Below are 12507 nucleotides of genomic sequence, written 5' to 3'. Positions count from 1 at the left end.
TGAGCCCCAGATAGCAGGGGAAGGTAAAGGAAGTAAGAGATCTCTGTGTTCTACCAGATAATGTTAGACCTTTGGGTTGGTAATCAGGCAGGGGGGTTAGATCATTGAATTCCTGTTCAGTGGGAAGTTTGTCTTCACAGTACATGAATGCCATTGGAAGAGCTCTCTTGGAGTAGAGAAGGACAAAGCAGTACATGAATTTTAACTTTGCCAGCAATTAACTCATTTATTAACTGCAGTAAGTTTTATATTTACTCGTAACAGATACTGTCGGTTTAGTTCTGGAAATGCTAAGTGCTTTTCTCCATCCTTCTGCTATTATTCTTAAATGTCTGCTTTCTGCTTTTAAAAGTGAGTTTTTAATACAGCTGCAAAGCAGGGTCTGACGGCTGACACTGCAGAAGTAAATCAGATGACAGAAGATCCAGGCTGGAGTCACACCACTGGATAACTAAGAGCAAACTCAGTGAAAAACAAATGTAGTGAGGAGTAGTAGTATACAAGATGTATATATTTGTGTATATAGTTAAGATGTCTAAAGATACAAAATCTTGCTCTAAGTGATCTGGAATGTGAGAGCAAGCTGTACTTCAGTAACTAGAAGGCCACATGCCTTCTTTTCAGTCATGAGAATTCATAAAGGGATTTGAGAGTTTCCATTCTGACCTGTGTGCATACAAGCATATGTGGTCAGCAAAACCAAATCACTGGAAGAATGAAATACCCAAATTCACTTGCCCTACAGTGGAACAGAGAGCTTCTGCAGTGGAGCTACTACAGCTTTGATCCTTGGGTACTAAAGGATCTAAAAAATGTAACAAATGTAAACACTGCTGCCCTGTTTCCCTTCCTGTAGGTGAGATATTTTGTATTTCATATCTATATGATTGTTTACATGATCTTCAACGTTTAAGGTTTATAGTTGATCATAAAGTGTGAAACACTGAATTAAAGGTCTCATTTATAATAGTGATTTGTGACTTGTTAGGCGTAGCTCTAAAATTATGCTACTGGTGCAGTGTTGTGAGGTATGTAGATGTTGTAGACAAGAAGTAACACTTCTGAGTGTTCCTTTTAGAAATGGACTATCAGAAAAGTCTTAGATGTATCCATTAAAATGAAGTTATTGCTTTAATTAATACATGAAAGAGAGTAATAGTCAAAATGGTGTTTAAACACAACATAGTCCTACAGTCAGCAGCGAACTGCACTGTGGAAGCAGCATCAATCTGTGTAGCTTATAAATTATAAATGATGTTGAAGACCATTTTTTTCTGATTACTTTTGAGTGATTTTTACACTATTTCTAAGGTTCTTATTTAATCATCTTCAGGGCTGTCCAAAGACTCTTGAACCAGAATCCTTCTGAAGTAGGAAATCATTTGGTGAAGTAGCTTTTTAAAGAAAAGTGTCTGTTTCCCGGGGTAGTTTAGGGTTTGGGTTTTTTTTTTTTTGTCAAAATATTTTGGCTGAAAACCAGAAGAGTTTAGCAAAAAACATTCTCATGGTTTCTCCTGGGAAGTGCAGTTTGTGCTTTGCATTACATTTCACTGCTGGCTGAACTTCACAGCTGAACCATGTTTCCCATAACCATGTAGTCAAGGTCTCACTATTTTCATATCCCTTGATTTATTGGGATGTATTCTGGGAGAGGTGGTCTAGTGAAAGAGTCACCGACTAGGCTCATAAAGCATCAAAGCCCCTCTGATTCCTGGTCAATAACTAGCTAGCAGCTTCCTAGCTCAAGCAATTCTTTCTGGTTTGCACAGGAGCTATGGACCATCCTGTTCGTGTGCTGGGGGAGTAGGACCTTTCAAGGAGGCTTAATATGTCAGTAGAAGGCTTAAAGCCTTCTGAGGATTTTAACTCTGCAAGCACCTATACAAAGGAGAGAACATATGAAAATGTTTCTAAGGCTTTTTGGTACTTCTGCCAACTTTCAAGCTAGAAGTGCTCCAGTGTTTGGAACTGAAAGCTGCAAGGGACTGTGGCTGGGTGTTAAGAGATAAGTAAACTCCTAAGTCCAGAGGAAAACAAGGTGCTAAGAGCCTGAAGATTTTGAAAGAGGTGGCTTTGAAAATCCAGCAAAGACTCATTTTGCCCATCTAAGTGCCTATTCAGAAAAATCTAGTCCTGAGTGATTTGCTTGTAGTTGTACAAGATGTCTGTAGGCAGTTGGTCTACCCTTCTTCATTACTCAGCAGATCTATTACCTGTTTATTAGAATCCTGCAAATCATCTATGATCATTTAAATGCTCCTTCCTCAAAATAGTATCAGATGGTTGGTTAGGAGATCCATAGGATGTCCTGGAGGCCAGCACAGAGCAGTGAGAAAGATGGTGAGGAGCTTTAGAGTTTACATTGTTTTCCTTCTACACCTAATCATAGAATGATTTAGGTTGGAAGGGACCTTTAAAGATCATCTAGTCCAACAATTAAGCATGTGAATGAAACAAGACCATGAATAAACAGTTTCACAGTGCTACAAGTCAGACACCTGGCTCCAGACCAAGAATTCACGATGTTTACATGCTATATGGAGAGAATGGAAGAGAGCTAAGTGCTGAAAAAAGTGAGTCACTACAGCCAGCAAAGTGTTTGATGGCTACAGAAGCTGCCTGGAACATGCTTGTGAGGAAGATGCTTTGGGATTCCCATTCCTGGATGCAGGAGTGGATAAGTTCACCACCTTTAATGCCAAGTGCCTTCTGAAACTTGAGTCCCAGAAGCTGGAGCCTCACCTTGAACCGCAGAATCATAGAGTTGTTTCAGTTGGAAAAGACCACTGAGATCATTGAGCCCAACTGTCGACCCAAGACCACCATGGCCATTAAACCATGTCTTGAAGGGCCATGTCTATGTGTTTCTTGAACACCTCCAGGGATAATGACTCCACCACTTCCCTGGGAAACCTATTCCAATGCCTGACCACCCTTAAAACTTTGAAACTTTGAGAGCTAGCTCTGAAAAAAAGCAGTTTTCTGCAGTTCTCTTTGAAAAATCAACCACTGCTACCTGGCTGCCATGTAGTAATCTACTGGCCAGGAGCACTTGCCTGGGAAGCAGATCTGCATGAAAACCCCTACCTCCCACCTGCTGGAAAGGTGCCTTTGTCATTAACCAACACTATCATTTGGAAGTTAGACCACTGAACATCCAAGATTGTGTCCACATCTCCCAAGACAATTTCTAGTGTTGGCACTGCTTTGATTTTTAAAAGTTTCAAAAACAGAAAGCTTAACCAGTCCAGGAAAGTCTGTGCCATTGGGGTGAGCACTCCCATAAGAAGCTAGTCAGCAAGGGAGGTGTCTCCCCACCATGTTCTGGAAGGGAATGGCCATGTTGCCTATTAATCATAATTCTTGCAGTGTGCATAGAGGATGCTGAAGGAATTCGGATGACTTTCCTTCATAGCCATAAACTGGACAGGTGGGAGAGTAGAATTTTGTTGTTCTGTTCAGGCAAGACGTTGGCCAACTCTAGTCTGTGCAGTAAGAAAAGCTTAGGCCCTCGGGTTTTCCAACAAAACTACAGGCACCTCTGGCCTCTGAAGGTGGCTGAAGTGTTGAAAGATGGTTTGGATGCTTGCTTTTGACTTGCTTGAGGACACAGTTACAGATGCAGTAGTAGTGTTGCCAGTGTTTACTTAAGCAGGCTTGAGGGTTGAAGAAGGAGGGGGAGGGGGCAAAAGATGGAGAGTGGGAAGAGAAACTGCTTCAGCTGTGGCTGGCTTTTGAGTGGGGACCTCGAAGAACGAAGCAGTGTCCATAGCTGTGCTCAGGTTCCTGATGCCCATCATTGTTTGGTCTTAAACCTGGCTCAGTGTGATTATTGTGGTTTTGGTCCTGTGGTTATGGATTTGCTAACTAAAGAATAATAAATAATGATAAATCCTACAGATAGAACTCTAAGATTTTTCGTTTTGAGTGATTTTTTTTTTTCTAGGCTTAGTTGTGGATCCCTCCAGTTTCTCCTGTGATGGTGTTGATGATTTTAGGAGATATTAAACCTTGCTGATATTAGGTATATGTTTATTCATCTTTAGTGGACTCCTTAGAAAATAATCTATGGACCTCCAAGAGAACAGAGGATCAAGGGTTGAATTGATCTCTCTGGTATGAATGTTTGGGACAGTCTTCTCCTTTCTGTGCTATGAGGACTTGACAACAAAGCTTACATGAAGTAGGTTTTGGCTGGCTAAGAGCACACACTGCACAGGGACTAAAAGCTTCATAAATGGATCACTTTCAAGAAAGAAGGCACCAAAATAACTTGTGCCCGCTTTAAAAAGCTTCACAAGCACTTCTTTGTTTAAATGAGCCTTGTACACCAAAGGCTGTTGGTTGTGTCAAGGCAAGAAAGCATCAAAATTTTTGTAAGGACATTCTTTCAGATACTAAATAGAATCTTGGGATTGTCATCAGAAAAGGATTTATAAGAAATCATCTAATTTTGAGGAATTAAAGAGCTTTTTAAAAAATTGGTACATGAAAGAACTTCCAGTGTTAGATGGTGTGGTAATTATGGCCATCAAAATAGAAACATCAGAGGAAGAGTGTAATGAAGGCACAGGAAACAGCAAAAAATGTCTTGTTCTATTAAAAAAAAATGGCCTTGAGCTCTCTTGTCAGTATAATGTTAATGAGAAAACAGGCTGACTGGTTAGGGGAGGTACCTACAGGAGCTGTGAAGGAAACATACAAAGAATGTGTGGCAGGGCAAGAGAAGTGCTACTCATGCATGCCATGGAGAGTGGTGGACCTCTGTCAGCATCTGCAAATGCATTTACAGGGTTTCTTTCTGGTTGTGCAATGAGCTTGCAGTTTGAAGCCAGTGCAGAGATGAAGTGAGATATGTCAGCTAAAAACTCTCTTTATCAAAGATTTTTGGGTTTTCTTTTGGGTTTTTTTCTCCTTTGATAATTTAATAGTTGGACTCTGATCTTAGAGGTCTTTTCCAACCAAAACAATTCTATGATTCTATAACTTCATATCAGATTTGCCTTTCACGTAATTATGGAGAGCCCAAAACTCAGTAGTGTCTCTCTACTTTCCTTTCTTTTTTTTTTTTTCAAACCTTTTTGAATGCATGAACTTCCAACAGGAATTTATAATTAAATAGCTAAAAAATAATTTACAACCCTTAGACAACATACAGAGCTCATTCCTTGTGTCTGTTCCATTTAAATAATTTTGCAAACCTCATCCTAAATGTTAAATCTTCAAGGGGGAATTACAATTTTCATTTTTTCAGTACCATCTTTCCTTTGAATTTTCAAGGGTAGCATTACAGAATCACAAAATGATGGAAGGGACCTCTGAAGATTGAGTTCAACCCCAGAAAGTCTCCAGAGACAGAGACTCTTACCACTTCTCCAGGAAGCCTGTCCCAGTGGTCTGCCACCTTCAAAAAAATAATTTCCTTCTCATGTTTAGATGGAACTGCCTATGTTCAAGTTTATGCCCATTACCTCTTGTCCTGTCACTGGGGACCCCTAAGAAGACTCTGGCCCCATCTTCCTGATACCCACTCCTAAGATATTTTTAATCACTATAAAGACCCCCCTTCAGCCTCCTCTTCTCCAAGCTAAACAGTCCCTATATCTTTGTATGTGCTTTTTACTCACATCAGACCCATAGCAACGTGTTTCTCTTCCACTACATTTTGCTTCTGCAACCATTTCTATGTACCAACCACTATCTTCCCTTAATCTGGGGAGCCACTTTGGTAGTTTCACCATCCTTTTGTCTGTTTAGCCTTATCTGCAGTAGGAAAGATGTTTCAGGGCTCAAAGAATGAAAGGACATTGTATAACACTGTTGTTCAGGTTCACCCTCCACTTGTCCAGTGAAGGTATGTGGCTGTATGTCCTTCAGGGCTTGCTTTTTACTCTTAGGCTTTTAATTTTTCTCCTAAAGCTGTTGCTGGTCTCTGTGTTACCAATATAACTTATTTCCCTCCTTTTCTCAGCCAATATGGAAGTTTCAGCAGAGGATTGCATGCAGAATGTTATTTGCAGATCCCCAGCCTGAGAATAAAACCAACTTTGGGGGGTTTTTTTGGTTGTTTTTTCTGGGTTTGGGGTGGGTTTCTTTGGTTGAAATTGCATCGGCATTGCCCCAGTTCAAATGCAAGATCATGATCATGCCTGCTTATGTACCATGATGTTTTGTTATACCTAGGATATCATTCCAAGAAGTATTTCCTTGTCATTTGAGGATAACACTCTTGGATCATTTCCATGACCCTTGGAGACTTGCATGCTATTGCAAAATGCTTTACATTGTTGCACCGCCTATGCTTTCTATCTTTTGCTGGATATCATTTTCCATTGCAGCCTGGTATTTTGGCATCTTTCCTCCTTTTAAAATGTTCCTGCTCCAATTATGTACCCTTTTTTGTTTATTGTTTTCTTAGGTCTATTGTTTGTGGTTTGTGCTGTTTTTTTTTTTCCCTTGGTGAATTTAGTCCTTTTAATTCCTTCACTTTACACATCTTTGTTTTCTGCATGCTGCTGGCACGTGAGGGCACCGTTTTGTAGCACATTGAAGCCTGTTTCAGCTGCTGCCAAGGGCACTTCTTTCCCTAGCTGGCAACATTTTTCACAGGAGTGATGGCAATTTTATCCTTGCCAGGAACCAAGGAACTTAATCGACTGCAAAATAACTCTACCAAAAGAACAGCTCTCTGCTAGCCTAGCAGCCTCTGCTAGCTCATGATGGGATCTGCTGGTGGTTGGCGACAGTACAGAGAAGGTTAGGCTGATGTGTGGCTGCATTAGGGGAGACAGGCTGCTGGTAGTCCTCCCACAGACTGGTTTAGCTAATTGGTGACTCCCCTCTCCTCACTTTACACGAATACAAAGCCAGGCTCCTCTGGAAGGTGGTTGAATCCCCATCCATTAAAGTGAAGGTGCTGAAGGACACGGTTTAGCAGCAGACTTGGAGTTAAATAATGATCAGATTTGATGATCTTAAACGACTTTTCCAACCAAAACATTTCTACAGAAATCTATATTTGGGCAATGAATAGGTACCTCCAGAGTCAATTACTTGTCCTAAGGTGGAATGACTTCCCATGCTGAAGTGCCTTTCTCCAGCTTGGTTGTACAGGAAGCTCAGGGTGATTTTTCTCAGACTGAGCACCTAAGCCAGAAAGGTTAAATCTCATCTGAGTCTGCTTACAACTTCTGATAGCTCATAATCTGGGTCTAAGCAAAGTTTTTCTGATAAATTGCCGTCTCTTAATGCCTGCCATACTCTGTCTTGTGGCTCACTTTTTGAGGAGTCATACTTGCAGTGCTGGGAAAGGCCAGGTAGCAATCCTTTACTCTTAGAACCTTCTTTAAATGTCGTGTATCTAATATGTGAAAAAGCTGGGGGGAGGGAAAGCTGCATTGGGTGTGGATTTGTTCTCCTCAGTGAGGAGCAGGATTCTGGGGCAACCAGAAGCAAACCTCTTTCTCATCTACTTGCCTTCAGATACAGTGCCATCTCTCCCACTGTCCATTCTCTGCTGCTCTACCCTGGTCAGACCTTTCTGGGTCTTTTTTGTGCTTTGTGGTTTTCCCACTAGTAGTCTACATCCCATGTCTCTTCTCTTTACTCTTCCTCTAGCCTTGCAAGCAGCTTTGCTTTGACTTCTATCTGAGCATTTCTAACCTGTCCATGTGTTTTACAAGAGTCAACTCACGTACAGCATCCATCCCCTAGGAGCAATTATGCCTCTGGGGAACTGGAGCTGTGGGTTCAAATCCTTTTAAGGATGTTCCCCAGCTGGGATGTCTTAGCTCTTTTGGATCAATATTTGAGAGGTGTTTCTGTTGTGGAAAAGTCATGTGTCACTGCTGGCATGTCCGAGGTGACTGGCTGGGGCTTAATAGACCTTTCTGCCTCTTCTAGCTCCAGGAATATAGCTGCAGAACTGGGTGCAGGCCCCTCAGTTAAGTTTGCCATTTGTGCCTGTCCAGTGCCCTCAAGAAAATAACTGTCAGGCTGACTTCTAAGTACCTGGAAGGTGAGAACATGTTGGAAAGCATAAGCTGGTTGAATGACCAGTAAAGAAATATTACACCAACATCTCAACTTCTGCAGCCAGAAGTGGAGGGCTGTAAAGTTTCAGAAATATGGTGACAAAAGTGTATGTAAATAATCTGTATTTATTTATGTGGAAAAGCATACCCTGCAGCATTCTCCACAGCATTTGGTGATTCTTGGTGAGTCCTTGGTGGTATAGGTCCTACAGATAGGTGTGTGAGGATAGTGTCAGGTTCTCATACGGATATTTTATAGGAGCAGGGCTGAACTGAGATAACAGTAGCAAGTCTTAGAAGAGCTGACACCTATATTTCAACCCCATATTCTTTATTTGGTTTGAGGTTCAGCCTGGGGAAGAAAAGTAAGGGGACACCTTGTAGCAGCTTTCTAATATTTGGAGCGGGTCTGCAGGAGAGCTTGGGAAGGACTATTTACAAGGGCATGTAGCATTAAGACAAGGGGCAATGGTTTTGAACTAGAGCAGGGTAGATTTAGATTAGACATAAGGAAAAAGTTCTTCACAGTGAGGGTAGTGAAACACTGGAGGAGGTTGCCCAGAGATGTGGTGGAGGCCCCATCCCTGGAGACACTCAAAATCAGGCTTGATGCAGCACTGAGCAGCCTGATCTAGTTGGAGATGTCCTTGCTCACTGCAGGGGATTGGACAAGATGACCATTGAGGATCCCTTCCAACCTTATGCATTCTAATGTTCTATGATCTATCAAGGAAGGCACCCACAATCACAAACTGTTTCTCTAAATCACAGCTGCAAACGAGACTATGACAGATCTTTGTAATTTAATGGGGACTTCAACTGAAACATTACAGGAGATTTTGTTCAGCATTTTTAGTTTATCCCTGACCAACATTTTACGCAAAGATAAAATTCTACTGGAGTTAATCCTGTACCATCTAAAAAGCCATAGGGTGCTCTCATGAGAGATTTGGCACTCAAGTCCTGTCGTCCTTTAGCTATAGGGTTTGAAAGCATACTTGCCCCTTTCCATCACTATTTTCATCTCACTCCTGATTTTATATTTTCAGCACAGACGACAGTGAGTTAATTCTGATATAAACTCATTGACTTCAGCAGAACTACATCCAAAAGAAATTTGTCTCCATTTTTAGAAAGATCCTTCTTGATGAAAAGTGAGGCTACTACTCTTACATAAGACAAGGGCACCTACGTTGTACAGTCGGAACTAATAGTCCCTTACACCTCACAAGCATCAGCTGAGCAAATAGTTCTATTGAGCCAGAATTAAGTATACTTTGGGGAATAATCAATGACTTCCTATCAGTTTTTTAGGTAATGTCAGTCTTTTGTTCTCTGCAGCATTTTTCTTCAGCATCACTGGGACTAGAAATGTGTTACGTGTCTCTGCTTTATGCTACTCCATGCCTCACAGATTTCACAGAGGCTTTTTGCTGCAGCAGTTATGGTCCTTATTTCTGCAATGCTATGATGATAACATGCAGGATTTTTTTTTTTTTTTTATTGTCCAGCCTGTTTCTTTAACCTTTAAATCAACATGTAGATGAAAGACAGTGTTATGAAAATGGGCAGTTGTTGTTTAAGCAGCTTTATCATTGATTCTGGCTTTTGGATTCCACCTAAAAGGTGAACTGTTGATTACTCAAAGTAATGCATGAGGAAGCTCAGAGAACAGACGAGCAAATGCTTAGATAAAGTGAAAGCATTGCTACACAAGACATCTGTAGGTTAGGAGGATCAGCAAGACTGTAGTGGAAAAAGAAGAGGTCAGTGACACAGGTTTCATCTCCAGTGTGAAAGATATCTTCTCCAGGGAATGATCCACAGTCCCTGGGGAAAGGGCTGAAAAGCAGCTTGGATGCACAGTTCTGGAGGATTGTCCCTTCTACCTCTCCTTGCTTCAGTTTGGAGTTTTCACTACAAGAAAGACATTGACATGCTAGAGCAGGTCCAGAGGAGGGCAAATGTAGCTGTAGCCTTGCCTCCTCCCTGAAAGGAGATTGTAGTGAGCTGGGTATTGGTCTCTTCTCCGTAGTGACAAGTGAAAGGATGAGAGGAAATGGCCCTAAGTTGCACCAGGGAAGGTTTAGGTTGTCTATGAGAAGAAACTTCTTGACTGAAAGAGTTGTCAAAGAGTGGAACAGGCTGCCCAGGAAGGTGGTTAAATCCCCATCCCTAGAGGTGTGGAGATGTGGTGCAGAGGGCCATGGTTTAGCACCAGGCTTGGCAGAGTTAGAAAATTATTGGACTCGATCTTTTCTAACCAAAATGACTCTATGATTCTACGAAACATACCCCTGATTCACAGTGGGCTCTGGTGTTACCCTTGTAGCCCTGGGATTTAAATGTTTTGGAAGGGGGGGGGGGGGGGGGTGTTTGAAATATTTGCAATAGTGTGAGGTCTGTCACAGCCTGCCTGTCACTGACACGATTCTGTGGGCATGTGTTGCATTCATGAGCATGCGGCTTGGAGTCTGCCGGGGTGTTCGAGGAGACACAGGCTGCCAGATGAGTTGTGGGAGGTGTCAGGATGTGGATGGCAAGGACTTGAAAAGTCTAAGGAGTGAAAATTATTGAAAGTTGTTGATGTGTCTGTAGCATTGATTTAAACCTGTCCAGGAAAATCACCCAACAAATGTGGCTGTGGTCTTGCAGATTTGTGTGCACATCTGTAAGAGGAGCATGCTCAGTTCAGAGTACAGATGATGCAGCTCAGATCGCTGACAATGAGGTGTAGTTTAAAAAAAAATAAATAAAATTCATAAGACTGAAAACAACTCAGCAACAGTGAAATACAATCAGCTCAAAGAAGAGTCCCATAGGATTATATAGAGGATAGAAGGGCAATGAAGCTGAAGGGTCTGGAGAACAGGGCTTGTGAGGAGTGGCTGAGGGAACTGGGATGATTTAGTTTGGAGAAAACAAGGCTGAGGAGAGACCTTCTCAGTCTCTACAACTTCCTGAAAGGAAGCTGGAACCAGGTGAGTATTGGTCTCTTCTCCCAGGGCACTGGCAATAGGATGAGACAAAATGGCCTCAGGCTGCACCAGGGGAGGTTTACATTGGATGTTAGGAAGAATTTCTTTACTGAAAGAGTGGTCAGGTATTGGAACAGGCTGCCCTGGAAGGTGGTGGAGTCACCATCCCTGGAGACATTCAGAAAACGTGTAGACACAGCACTTTGGGACATAGTCTAGTGGACATGGTGGTGTTGGCTGGGTGGTTGGACTTTGGTGATCTTAGAGGTCTTTTCCAACCATAATGATTGTAGGATTACAGCCGTGCTGTAACTGTTGCCTAGCTGAGCATTAATGCCAGTGAGCATCATTTTCCTTCTGTGTTTCTCAGCCATTTGCATTCAGCTAGGCAGATCATTTGTGTTTTTGCATCTAGGGCCAAAATAGTGGCATGCAATAAGCCACTAAGCCCTGTGGAGCAGCCGCTGGCAGATGCAGGGTCTTCATGCATGAGCAACTGCTGGCTGAAGTGATCTGCAAGCTTTCCATCCACAGCTGGTGAGGGGGTAGTGGGGGAGCTCAGGGAGTACTGGATGCCAGCTGGCCTGGCTTGTCCCACAGTGATTTTGAGCAAGCCTGTGGTTCCTTGGGGATTCTCTGATGACCTCTCAAGGATTTGTCACTTGAAGCTTGGCTTAATAAACCTCTTTTCTCTTGGCAGCTGGGGTAGATTCCCTAAAGCTGACAGATCTCAAAAGTTCTTATGAAATTAATGTGCTGGTTGCATTGGTATGTTTCTATTCCTAATGGGAACAGAGACCATTTGCTACTTTATTATTAATTTTTAAAGGAAAAGCTACTTAAATGCTGCTGTTTCCTCCTCTTCAATTTTTTATTTCCAAAGCTTTCATCTTACGCTATAAGTGAAGCATGTTTCTGTCTACATGTTAGTGTAGACAGAAAATATTCATACATTTGCAAGGGGTGACCATCTCTAGGTTTCTTTTTGGCATTGGCTTTGGCAACACTGAAGATACCCCAAATATCAGGGTTAAAATAGTGTTGGAAAAAAACAGTCTAACACCTTTCCTGAGGACCAGTGGAATTTAATTTTCTAAATGCCTTTATGAATCTGGGTCTGATAGGACTTGAAGGTAGGTCAGAAAGGCAAGGGATTTTCTAAGATTTTAAAATGAAAGGCACTGCTGTAGCACATACCTGGAGATCAAACTCCTGATTCAATCATATAAGGCAATTTTACCTGCAGAGGAGAAGGGTTATTTTTAAAGCAGGAAAAGATGGAGTAAGTGATATCTAAAGTGGTTTTGGTTTGATTTCTTCTACTAATGTGTCCCTTTACTGCAGCTGCAGACTCTATAAAGTATTTAATCTGCAACCTCTTCAGAGATTTCCTCTGCTGGTGGTTCTTCTCAAACCAAAGTAATTTCCTGAGTGTTCACACAAGTCCAGGTGCGGTGACCTGACTGACACTGAGATGCTCAGTTTTCTAGAACAAG

This window comes from Indicator indicator, chromosome 9 (assembly GCF_027791375.1).
Source record: "Indicator indicator isolate 239-I01 chromosome 9, UM_Iind_1.1, whole genome shotgun sequence".
Taxonomy (NCBI): domain Eukaryota; kingdom Metazoa; phylum Chordata; class Aves; order Piciformes; family Indicatoridae; genus Indicator; species Indicator indicator.
The sequence above is the reverse complement of the archived record's forward strand: the minus strand, read 5'-3'. Positions refer to the sequence as shown.